Genomic DNA, 12,676 nt, shown 5'->3' with positions numbered 1-12,676 from the left:
CTCCAGTGTTTCTGCCGATCTGTTATCACTTGTCTGCCTCACCTGAAATGAGCTTTCTTGAGCCAGCCGCAGAGTGCAGGGCCAGGCTGTGAGTCAGAAGTCACTTTTGAACAGTCTGAAATGGGGCCCATTTGACTATCTTTGTCCAGGAATCTCCCCCAGCATCAAACAGTTCCAGAAAGAAAGAGGCGTTGTGGCCAGAGCTATTTCTTGGTCCTAAAGAAAAGAAAAAGAGGTGGGCAAAAACCTTCCCACCAGAGTTCAGTGACATCCCCTTCCATAATAACAAGGCCTAAAGGGGCATAAGAATTTCTCTGATTCCATGAGAACCGGGATGGGCACACTAGCCTGTCTAAGAAGGGAAGCTGGAAGAGGAGAGGGATTTGTTTTAGGCCGGCAGTACAGTAGCAGGCAGGTCTACCCAGGAGTAAGTCCCATGATGCTCAGTGAGGCTTATTCCCAGGTAAGTAATTCAAGGATTGCCGCCTTACTGCTGTGCTTGTTGAAGGTTTCAAGAGCTTCCCAAGCACAACTTGTAATTGGTGAAAGAAGTTAGGCTTGTAACTGTGGGTTGGAAAATACCTGCGAATTTTGGGAGTGGGGCCTAAGAAGGGCAGGATTAGGGGAAGGACCACAGCAGGATATAATGTGATAGTGCCCACCCTTCAAAGCAGCCATTTTTTCCCAGGGGAACTGATCTCAGCCATCGGGAGATCAATTGTAACAGCGGGAGATTGCCAGGTGCTACCTGGAGGTTGGCAACTGCTAGAAACAGAAAGGAATGTAGCCATGGGGGTACAGATTTAATGCTGATTCAATGCAGGCACAGAGGGAGAGCGCCTCCAATATTAATCCAGAAGAAATGCCCTGCTCCCGTAGTATTAGAGATAAATGTATATTGGTGTCCTTTCCTTCAAAGTAAACAGGCTCCTTGTCCTTGCAGGTATTGTTTGCCTGAGACAACACATTCTAGGTGTTGTGTTTATATTAGCCTTGTTTTAGATAGAGAAAATGTAATCCCTAATTAAAGAGAGCTTTTAAGGGGGCAGGCTGGATGCCAAATATACCCTTCATGGGGAATCACAGCTTAAGTGGAATTGCCCTTGATCTTGCCACCAGAGACAAAAGAACATTTGCCTTTTCTAACGAAGGCACGTCAGTTCAGGAGGTGCTTTGGGAAAGTGGTCTGGCCAATGGAGGTCTTTGAGAATAACAGCTGTGTTCATGTTCTTCTCACTTGGGCCCTTTCTGCACACATTGTTTAATGCATTTTCAAAGCACTGTTCTGCACAGGAAAATCCATCTGCAAAAACACATTGAAAGTGCATTATCCTATATGTGCGGAATGAGCCCTGGAATACTGCCTGCATCCCTTCCTTACAATCTGTGCCTGGAGGCCTTTCCCATTTCCTATTCCTCCTCATCCTCTGCACGGGCTTGAAGCCGGCACAGAGCCACTGCAGGTCCTGGTTTTGTGTGCTCAACAAAAAATCACCTCTAGATAGACACATGAATCCTTCCAGCCTTACAGTTGGGTGACCTGCTCATCAGTCCGTTTTAAAGAGCTACAATGTTTGAAAACTCCGAGAGAGACACATCTGAGAGCCCATGTGGTGTAGCTGTTACAGATTCAGATTTGGGAGAGCCCCATTCTGTCAGGGAAGTTTTCTGGGTGGCCTTGGGCCAGACCTGCATTGTCCACCTAACCTAACTCGCAGGGTTGTTGTGAGAACAGCATGGAGCAGAGGTAACTATATAAGCTTTGGAGCCCCCACTGAGGAAGAAGAAGAGGAGTTGGTTCTTATATGCTGCTTTTCTTTACCCGAAGGAGGCTCAAAGTGGCTTACAGTCACCTTCCCTTTCCTCTCCCCACAAGACACCCTGTGAGGTGGGTGAGGCTGAGAGCCCTGATATTACTGCTCTGTGAGAAAAACAACAAGAAGAGTTGGTTCTTATATGCTGCTTTTCTCTACCCAAAGTAGGCTCAAAGCGGCTTACAATCACCTTCCCTTTCCTCTCCCCACAACAGACACCCTGTGACGGAGGGTGAGGCCGAGAGAGCACTAATAACACTGATCGGTCAGAGCAGTTTTATCAGTGCCGTGGCGAGCCCAAGGTCACCCAGCTGGCTGCATGTGGGGGAGCGCAGAATCGTACTCGGCATGCCAGATTAGAAGTCCGCACTCCTAACCACTACACCAAGCTGGAGAAAGGCAGAAGTGAACTGAAGTGAATATATCTGGGCTATGGTTGAATATCACATTGGTACGAGAACTGTCTCTCTGCGTTATTCATGCCTCCTCTGTTGCAGAACTTTGCTTGAGGAAGTGAAACGGCTGTTATGCAATCGATCTGTTGAGACGCCACAGTTCCTGGTGCCACTTCCTTTTAATGAGCACGTGCAGGGACCCAGAAAAATAAAAATCTAGTTATCCAACATTCTGGGCACACAGGGAGCAGCTGCTGCCTGGCAACGTCTTCTCGGCCACCCCATGGGAATCTTTCTGATCCGTTTCACAGACGGAAGGGCGCGGAGGCTTAGTGCAGCCTTTCTGCAGCATCTGAGTGGCACTGCAAACGTGGGTTGCCTTTTCCAGCTCAACGTCTGTTGGCTTTTTAGGTGCTCTTTGCATCTTATGGAGATAAAAACCCAAGGAAGGGGGGTGGGGGCACACAACACGAATGAAACGAGAGATTTACAGATTTATGACCCGCAATTTTTTTTTTATTCCTGGCATAGATAAAAGTGGCCTGAGTGACACTTTTTCCAGCAGGAAAATGGTGGAAAAGGAAAGAGTTAAATAGTGCCTGGTGCAGGTTTCCCTCTTTATATTGCTGCCCCACTGACTGCTGCGATGCACCCACATAGCTAGGAGCCCAAAGAGGACCTAGGGATACCTAGTGGGAGGGGGCACTCCTGAAGAAGGAGGAGGGGGAGCAGCCTTGGAGGGTTCTAAGAGGGTCAAATTCTAAGGGCAGTTAGAGGGTGAGTTGGGAGGGAGAGACATGGTTTTGGAGAGAGGCCTGAGGAGGAGGTTTGGTGGCAGAGAGAGGATATAAGAGATCTTCTGGGCCAAACAAGGTCACGTTTCTCGTTATGACACGGGAACCGCAGCTGCCTCAGCTCTCATAGGCAATAGAGGTGAATCGTAGGCTTAAGGGGAGTCCAAGTCTCTGACAAAACAGTTGTATCTGAACGCTTAGCGACACAAGCATACAGTGTACATTATATTCTACCTGATCTGCCAATTTTTATTGAGTGATAAGGATGCCGATGTCACTTTTATTATGGCTGAACTTCTGTCTTCAGTTTTTAAATTCAAACTGACTGATGTATCTTGGCTATCTCTGCTTATCATGCTAATCTGCCAATAAAGGTATTGTGTGTGTGTACTACCTTACATGCATTTTCAAAGCACTTGAGAAGCAGATTTTCCTGTTCTGCACAGGAAAATCCATCTGCAAAAGCACTTTCAAAGTGCATTATCCTATATGTGCGGAATGAGCCCTGGAATATGAAGTAATAGCCTGTAAAAGATCTATGTGCCTATTCCTAAACCTTCTTGTTGAACAGTTTAATAAACCTTTTATTGACGTTAAAGTGGGGAGTTGTGAAAGTTCCCTTCTTCCCAGCAGCAATAGCATCCAGTGACCTTATCTGTTGCCTTTCTCTAAGAATGCTGATTGCAGAGTTCTGAGTTTAAGACAAGGCCCCATCCTCCCAAAAACTTAAATCTTCTGCTGTTTGCTCATAGAATCATAGAGTTGGAAGGGGCCATACAGGCCATCTAGTCCAACCCCCTGCTCAACACAGGATCAGCCCAAAGCATCCTAAAGCATCCAAGAAAGGTGTATATCCAACCTTTGCTTGAAGACTGCCAGTGCTCCATTCACTGTTGTTGGTTTGGTTGTGTAGGGTCTTTAAAAAAAAAGAATCCTTGGTGTGTTTTGCATCACTTATGTTGTAGAATGAAGAAAGCTCACAAAGGTAGCAGGTGTAAACAATTCATTCGTGATATGGGCGGAGGTCTGTTTCTGCTAAGCTGCTGTTCAAATAGTCCTGCCTGGTGCCAAAGTTGGGCACAATGAGAGGACTTTCCTGGCAGGTGGAAAGGGTAAATACAATTTCCAGCTCACAGCAAGAGAACAAGTCAAAAACACTGATAAGAAATTTCAGGCCCTTCCACAAGGTCACAGGGAATGCAGGGAATGCAGTGGGCTAATGCCCAAGCACTGTTAAGGGAACCTGTTTGACGTTCCTCAGCCAGGTGCATTCAAAGTTCACACTAGACTTCACAAATGTGGCTTGTTTCTCATGTCTCCTTCTGGATCATCCTCCTGCATAGGGCCTGTAAGGTTGACAGCCTCCAAGTGAGGCCTGAAGGCCTCCTGGAATTACAACTGATCTTTGGAATTCAGTTTCCCTGGAGACAAAATGGTTGCTTCAAAGCTGTATGGTATACCCCAGATTTGAAGTGAAAATGCTCCCCAGTTTTCCGCCTTTATGATCACTGCCCCCAAATTTTTAGGAAACACCCAGGCTGGATTTCGCAACATAGCATGGATCCCGATAGGGTTGCCAACCTATCTGGTAGAGGCAGGAGATCCCCCACCTCCAGGCCCTGCTCCCCACCAGTGATCGGCCAAGTATGGACACAGTCCCTTCGTCCCACCCAGTTACAATTTGCCTAAGTTCCCAGATCCCACAACTGTTTTGGCCCTTGAAAGGTAGGAGGGGCAAGAGTGCCGTTCCTTGTCGTCCTGTGGGCCCAAGCCCCCATGATGTTTCTAAATCACCCATTTTAGGCTAAAACGGTGGTGGTATCCCCAGGTCACTCACGAAGAGTCAGTTGAGTCTTGTTTTGGCCATGCGTGTGTGTTAAGTGCTATCAAGTCACTTCCGACTGTAAGTGACCCTATGGATTAATACTGCTCAGAATGTTCTATTTTTAAGAGCCTTGCCTGGTTTGGCCCTGAGATGCTTTAAAGGGAGATGCAAGGAACTGAACCTGGGATTTTCTGCATATGGAGCATAGTCTCTGCCACTGAGCTACAGCCCCTTCCGCTAAATAATTATCTATTTGGCAGACTTTTTCTCGCTCTTCACTTCACAGTTTGCAGTTGCAGGACAAATTGTTATGGCTTGATTAGGAATACAGTGACTCAGTTTGAAATGTATTTCTGGATAGAGATTGGTTTCCTTGGCAGGCAACCAAGGGGACATAGATCTTTACGGGACTCTTGGGACAAATGTAAACTCTTCTTAATTGACAGAACATTTTGCTCCAGTTTTGGCCTTCCTATAAAAGTTGAAGCAAATGAACAAATGGAAAGTTAACACTGAACACACCAGTTTCTGAATGTCTCATCTCTTTTTAGAAAGGGAGGGAGGTCTAGTTTCTTGAAATCCTGCCCATATACTCATAACCCATTTTAACAAGGTGCTGCCATTGAAGCCCCTCTGGAAGTGTTGGTTGATTCAGAGCATGGCTGCTGGATTACTCACTAGTGCTGGCCAGTTTCAGGTAGGTAACTGTGTTAGTCTGTGTTGAATCCATGAGTTTGAAGGAAGTCAGGACCACTGGGAGTTCAGACAGCTCTTTATTAGGATCTCAGCAAGGTGGTACAAGAGGCACAACTGATCTGAGAAACCCCTTAAGAACCCCAACAGGTGCATATACCCTTCTTTGAATGCCTGGGGAAATGCTGATTGCCACTCTAGACTCGGGAGGTGAAATTCCTCCAGGCCAGACTGACCAGGGATTGTGTTTTTGGGGAGGTCATACACCATGGATCTTTTTGCCAGTGCACGCTATTGGTCACTTTCAGTTTAGACTGACTGGATCCCTAGACTGGGAACTGACAGTGCATTGGTCAATTACATGACCCACTCCCATCCTACCTTGGACCTCAAGGTCAGTATAGAATCACATACATAACAATCTGTAATGCAAGAACAAAATTAGCATCCAGTAGCATAGGGTTGTCCATTGTCCATGGGGTCGGGATGGGTCAGACATGACTTCGCAACTAAAAACAACAACAACAAGCATAGAGTTACCATATTTTGAAAAGCAAAAAAGAGGGTGTATTTCCCAGCTGACTACTTCAAACAAGTGATCACTGTGACAAATCTCATTTTAAATGTTCTTATTAAGCTGTGATAATTGCTACTAACTTGGAGTATTCCTAAGCTTCCAGTCCAAAAAAGAGGACATTCTCGTTTCTCTTAAAAAAAAAGAACCCATAGGAAGATGGACAGCAAAGAAAGAAGACATGTCCTCTAAAAAGAGAACATCTGGTGACTGTACAGTAGCACCTTAAAGTCCAATCCCCCACCACCATCACAGAGTATAAGCTCTAATCAGGGTCCACGGGATCATCATACGATCGGTGACATGCTTCTCCAAGTAATAATCCATCCCCGGGCTGTCCAAAGCTCTAGTCAACCCTGATCGCATGGTGACTGGGTAGGCGGACTTTGAACGGGAACCCAAGCCGAATCCGGCCAGGTTGGCACATTTTCGCCACCACCAGCTCCCTCGTCCGGCTTGGGCTGCACCGGCTCTTCCTTCGGCTGAGTTTCCGTCCTGGGTTCCCCCTCTTGGTCCAACATCTCGGCTCGAGGAGGAAAGTTGTGAGATTCGACTTACTGTCAGGCTGACAGACTAGCAACAACACTTCTGGATTAAAAGAAAGCCTTTATTGCATGGCAGTTCAGAAACCTAGACGTCAGAAGTCGAATCTGATCAATACTTGAAATATTGATTGATTGAACCTTTTACAGGTTCAATCTCCCACCCAAAACTAGACAAATTCTCAGAGGCCAAGAGCCCCCTCCTGCAGGTGCCTTTCTGGGCCTCCGGCCAAAGATGATAACAGGCCCATCTTCAGCCTTGAGTGTTTCACAGCTACCATTCTCAGAGATAACACCGTCTGGCATAAATGTTACAGTTACTAAATCACTACACAGACATTTCAGGGTTACACAGCAAAGGAAACATGAACACACAGATACAAGATGGAACCACTCAGGTCAAACATAAATCATGGTTGCAGTCATGTGATTCTGACATCACCACCTCCTTAGGCAGTCGATTCCATTGTTGAATTACTCTGTGAAAAAAAATCCTTGCTATCTAGCTGGTACAATTCTACATGTACAGTATTTGCTGGCGTATAAGACTACTTTCCCCCCCTAAAAAACATGCCTCCAAGTGGGGGGGTCGTCCTATACACCGGGTGCACTTCATTTGGGATAGACATAGCTGCCCATAGTGGCCCATAGTACTGTAATGTAATGTAACAAACTCTATATTTTTAGTGGAAATGTTGGGGGTCGTCTTATACACCCAGCCGTCTTATACGCCGGCAAATACGGTAGTTTAAACCCACTACTGCAGATCCTATCCTCTGCTGCCAAGAGGAACTGCTCCTGGCACTCCTCCAAGTGACAACCCTTCAAGTACATAAAGAGAGCAATAAACTTCGGGAGCAATCTTATACCCTGAAAATTTGGTGGTCTCGAAGGACTCTAGTTGTTCTGCTGAAGACCAACAAGGCTACTTTCTGAATATACTAGGAAACTGAATGCTCAATTTTACCTTGCCAGTAGATCTTGCGCTCCAGTTTCTCATGGTGGTTACTATATTTTGTGTAATGGTTTTGATAAATTAATCCATTGCTTGAAGTGACCTAAGAGTCTTTTCATGCCTTACATTATTTAGCTACAAGCCCAAGATTTTAGGCATGAATTTAACAAAATATACATGCCAGAAACATGCTGTGTATATTTTGAGTATATTTTCTTGGAGTACTGGGATCAGCTATGGCTCCCAGTCAGACACACTGTTTCAGACTTGGTGCTTTATAATGTTTGAAATGAGAAATGGCAAATAATTTTAGGTGCTTGAGTCAGAAAATCCAGATGGTGCTCCCCAATTTGGTGATGAAATCAACAGACAGTTTGCCAAACAGTACCCCAATATCTCAGGTGGGTCACAAAACTAGGGTTTACAACTCTAGTTTGGGAAATCACTGGAGATGTGGCGCAGAACCTGATGACAGTGGGATTTTGGGGAGAGGAAAGAGCTCCGTTGGGATGTGATGCCATACAGTAGGGGTGGCCAAACAGTGGCACTCCAGATGTCCATGAACGACAATTCCCATGAGCTCCTGTCAGCACTGGCAGGGGCTCATGGGAATTGTATATTCCACGGACCTCTGGAGAGCCACAGTTTGGCTACCTCTGCCATAGAGCCATCCCGCTAAAGCTGCCATTTTCTCCACAGGAACTGATCTTTGTAGTCTGAAGATCAGCTGTAATTCTACCAGATCCCCAGACCCTACTTGGAAGCTGGCAAACCTACACTCAACCTTGCTTGATGTGTCCAAGGGAATTATGGTCCATGAATGAAGTAGTAATCATCATATTATGTAATTTGGTATAATTACCCCCTGAATTTCAGAATTTCAAGTCACATTTGTCCATCATTAACAAGTTAAAAAGCCCGTTAAAGATAGTTGCATAACCCATGATGAAGAAAATTATAGCACCAACGCTGTCTTATTAGGTAGGAATAGACTTTTAAGATATACGGTGTTCTGACAGCAGCCAAAAATAAAACAGAATTGGGAGGCTGTTTTAGGTTTTTTTTTCAGAAAGGAGAAGCAAATGGTAACAGGATTTCTAAAGAAATGTCATTAATTTTTGTATGACATCAATTTGTTTGAATGGGAAGAGTCTACATACTGATGAGATCCCAGAAGAGACGTTCAGGTAGAGAATAGAGGATGAGTTCATTTCTTATTTGCATATGAGGGTGGCTGTGAAGTTCTCTACAAAATTTCCATATTTTGCTAGGTAAAACTTCATTTGCATTCCATCCATCCACCCATCCATCCCACAGTAGAAAGAGAGATCTTTTCTAAAAAGAATTGTGGGAACCTTGTCATCCGGAAGGCCTTGGTTAGAACAGTCTTGACTGGTGTTGCTAACCTCTAGGTCAGGGGCGGCCAAACTGTAGCTCTCCAGTTTACAACAATTACCATGAGCCCCTGCCAGTACCATGTAGGAGGGACTTATGGTAATTGTAACCCATGGACATCTGAAGAGCCACAGTTTGGCCACTCCTGCTCTAGATGGTGGTTGGAGATCTCATGGGATTACAACTGAACTCCAAGCAACAGACATCAGTTCCCCTGGAGAAAATGGCCAGGTTGGAAGGTGGACTCTATGGCATGATACCTGTTGAAGTCCTGCCCCTCTCCAAATGCCTTCCCTCTTCAGGCTCCACCCTCGGAATCTCCAACCTGGAGTTGGTGGCAGTAGGACTCATGACCTGTTGAACTCCCATCTCCAGGATTGAGAGCATTTTGGGGTGAGTTTTGCTCCCTCTTCCAGTGCCTGCCTCCTGTATGCTTCAAAAGCTCACCTATATGCCAGGAGGCTTCCCAAACAATGCCTTTGAGAAAGGATGTCACTGAAAGTTCAAATTGGTATCCCCCTTCCATGTCAGACCACAAGTGTAGATAGCCTCATTGTCTGCAGAAGAAACTGTGACAGGGAAAGCTGGTTCTTATTTTGGTTGGTTCTGATAAAAGATATGATGCAACTTTTCCTGTCATTGAACACACGCACACACCCCAACTCAAATGCATACACTGGGTCTTTCTTTGGATCCAACTTGTGTTCTTCATATATGTCTCCGCTACATCTGCATCAGATATTTTGTTATTTCTGCTGCCTGGACCTGAACTGTCATACGGGCATGTGAAATACTTCCAAAGTACACGAACACTACCAGGACTCACCTTGGATCTCAGTGTGGACAGTCCCATGACTCTCAGCTTCTCCCATATCAAAGCCTCAGATGTTTGCCAGTAGATGAAAAGCCATAAGCAAACATGGCTTTAAAATGGGATTGGACACATTCCTGGGGCGTAGATCCATCAGTGGCTACAAGCCATGATAAGGAAAGGAAACCTGCACATTTTAAGCGTGTAAACCTTTGAATACCAGTGCTTGGAGTGGCATCAGGGGAAAACCTCTATGCTCTGTTGTTGGCCCTATAGAATAACCCATTGGCTACTGGTGAGAAAGGATGTTGGGCTATACAGACTACTGGACTGATCCAGCAAGGCTCTTACGTTTCTTGGACAGAGAACCCTACTCATGTGCCAAGACAAATAGTCTGGTGTATACCACTGTTTGGCATTCATGCTATGGTTTGCCTGCCTTGGCTATAAGGATATTTTCCTGCTGGATCAGACCAAGACCTATCTGGTCCAACAACAGTGATTCTTCAGGTAGAGTATTTCCCTTTTAGCCCCTAGATTAACTTGCTGGCGACAAAAAAGGGGGTTGGCATTGAGGCCAGGAGCGGGAGGGAGAGAGAGGGCTGTATTTTTGCTGCTGCGGGTGACATGAACATCGAAGTAGGGAGCTCATGACGCTTGTGATTAAGCTCAGTAGCCTCCAGAAATAAAAGAACATGGCGTGAAGTTATTTTTCAATTAAATTAGGCTTTGCCATTCTAATCCAGTGGAACAAGAGGGCCTATTTTTAGTAAATAACATCATTTTATTAAGTGGCAGGCCAAGCCGATGCAAATCCAGAAGATTCTTTCTGAAATGTTCAGCTCAACCAAGGAAGTGGCTTTTCCAAAACTATTAAAACTGGTCTTACGGGTAGTATAAAACGGCGGAAAGTGTTCTTGTAGAAGAAAAGCCTGTTGAACTTGGTTTCTAAATATATTTTTTTTTCAGTTTGTATTTTTGCGGTGCTGCTAAAGGAAGGTATAGATCAGTTTTACATGCCTGTGGTTTTTTGCAGTGTGTTTTTTAAATTTACAAAGCATAATCACACCTGTAATAGACTGGCAGTAGAAACAGGTCTATTCTGGTGGAGGGAGGAGCAGGGGGGCAGCTCCAAATTTGCTGGCTCACACCTGATTTGAACCAGAAAATATTCCTCTTTGCTTGGAGAACAGATTGACAGATAGCTGGCAAATTAAAAATCAGGCGGAGAGGCTGGTTCTGTGAAGGCAAAAGGGTAGCAGGTTACAGTAGATGAGCGATAGGGATGTGAGTGTCTTGCATAGTGCAGGGGGTTGGACTAGATGACCCAGGAGGTCCCTTCCAACTCTGTTATTCTATGAGTCTATGATTCTATGTCCCCCCCCCCCATTGTCACCATAATAACAGCTGTAAAAACTGAATTGGTTTTGGGTAACAGAGTGGGCTAGGGGGAAGCAGTCAGTCCACGTCTTACACTGTCTACTTCGGTACTGAACTTGCCACTCATGGTTTTTTCAAAACTCAGCTGTGGAGAAGAAAGGCACCTTTGGACGAAACAGTGAAGATGCTTTGGTAGTGCTGCTCTGAAAAGGTTTCCTTTGTCTACACAAAGAGTTATACTTTCTCAGTCCGCATTCCTTGAACTGCTCTTCAGGAGATCATTTTGTTCTGGGACGGAGAAAAGAACAGGGCTCTTCAAGAGGAAAGGTCAGATGTGGCTTGGTTCCTCTCGCCTATCAAAAATACTTAAGATCAAAGGAAGCATCCTCTTTGTGAATGCATGCCTGAGAAATAACGTTGCCTGCTAACATCTGAAGAGTCTCACTCACAAGATCCAGGGGTTGGTCTAGTAGATGATGTTTATACCAATGAATGACACGTTAAGCAAAGGGTGGGAAGTTCTGCCTTCCTGTCCATCGGCTGCCTTGTGCGGCAGCACAAATCCAAGGTGGAAGCGGGCCAAATGCTACCCTGTGCAGTCTTGGGAAGACTCAGGGCAACTATCTGCAGGTCAAACACCAGATGGCAGCCCAGCGGAACGTCCCAATGCAGAAATGGTCCAAGTGAAATAGACAGCAATAGCTGCATCTGTCATCACAGGGCCTAACCAGCTGACTTCCAACACTAGCTCTGCTGAGGAAGGAAGAGATGTTGATTTGCACGTTTTAGCGCTTATTACCTTACTGAAGTAATTTCTCTGAGCAAATGGTGAGGATGAGAGTCATAACAGAGCCCCTGTATGGTGACACTCAGCTTTCCTCTCAGGGGAGCTGATTTCTAGGGCCAGTCCTGCTGAGAGGTGCCAAGGAGGATGAGTGTTAGGGAAAGGCCAAGCGATCTGTCTAATCCCTTTCCTCCTCTAGTCTTTCAGGAGACATCCAGCACTCAGGTAGCCCAAAATAGCATCCCTGCTGCCCTGACAATGGGGTTACTCTAGGTGTTATGGACTATCACCACGGAAACAGAGCCAGTATTCTCAGGTTCCCTCAAGATGTTCTCAGCATGGAGGAGTATCGAAGAGAGAGATGGTTAGCGATGTTTGTGGCAACAAAAACGGTTGGAAGTCCTTGGTCACAAACATCAGCTCACATCAACGGGGGGACTCAGGAACAGATGGTAGTTTCCTTGGTTGGCTGCCCAGAAAGATAGGTGGCAAGAAGGAGCAACCACAGCTACTCCTAATAAGCCTAAGTGGTAGAAGGAGTAGTGACCCCCCAGCCTTGCTCTACTGGTAGCTCCATGTCTATACATATGACTGGGTAGTAAGTGACAGGAAAGGCGTGATTGCCAACTTCCAGGTGTTGCCTGGAGATCTCCTAGAATTACAATTGATCTCCAGATCAGTTCTCCTGGCAGAAGTGGCTGGTTTGGAGAGTGG

General features: G+C 45.6%; 1 protein-coding gene and 1 long non-coding RNA gene across 3 annotated transcripts in view; one reads left to right on the top strand and one right to left on the bottom strand.

The window, feature by feature from the left end:
- The window catches only part of CLMN (calmin), a 92,181-nt gene that overhangs the window by 38,862 nt on the left and 40,643 nt on the right, over positions 1-12,676 (top strand). The window lies entirely within an intron of this gene.
- On the bottom strand, positions 10,395-12,260 carry LOC143830713 (uncharacterized). Of its 2 annotated transcripts, none has more exons than XR_013228576.1 (3): positions 11,978-12,260; positions 11,273-11,466; positions 10,395-11,037 (listed from the first exon to the last, which is right to left on the bottom strand). It is a non-coding gene; the product is annotated as an uncharacterized LOC143830713 (long non-coding RNA). The 2 variants fall into 2 exon arrangements; XR_013228575.1 differs by having other exon boundaries at positions 11,343-11,466.

The sequence above is a fragment of the Paroedura picta genome, chromosome 2 (assembly GCF_049243985.1).
Source record: "Paroedura picta isolate Pp20150507F chromosome 2, Ppicta_v3.0, whole genome shotgun sequence".
NCBI lineage: Eukaryota > Metazoa > Chordata > Lepidosauria > Squamata > Gekkonidae > Paroedura > Paroedura picta.
This window is presented reverse-complemented; position numbering and strand designations above follow the sequence as displayed.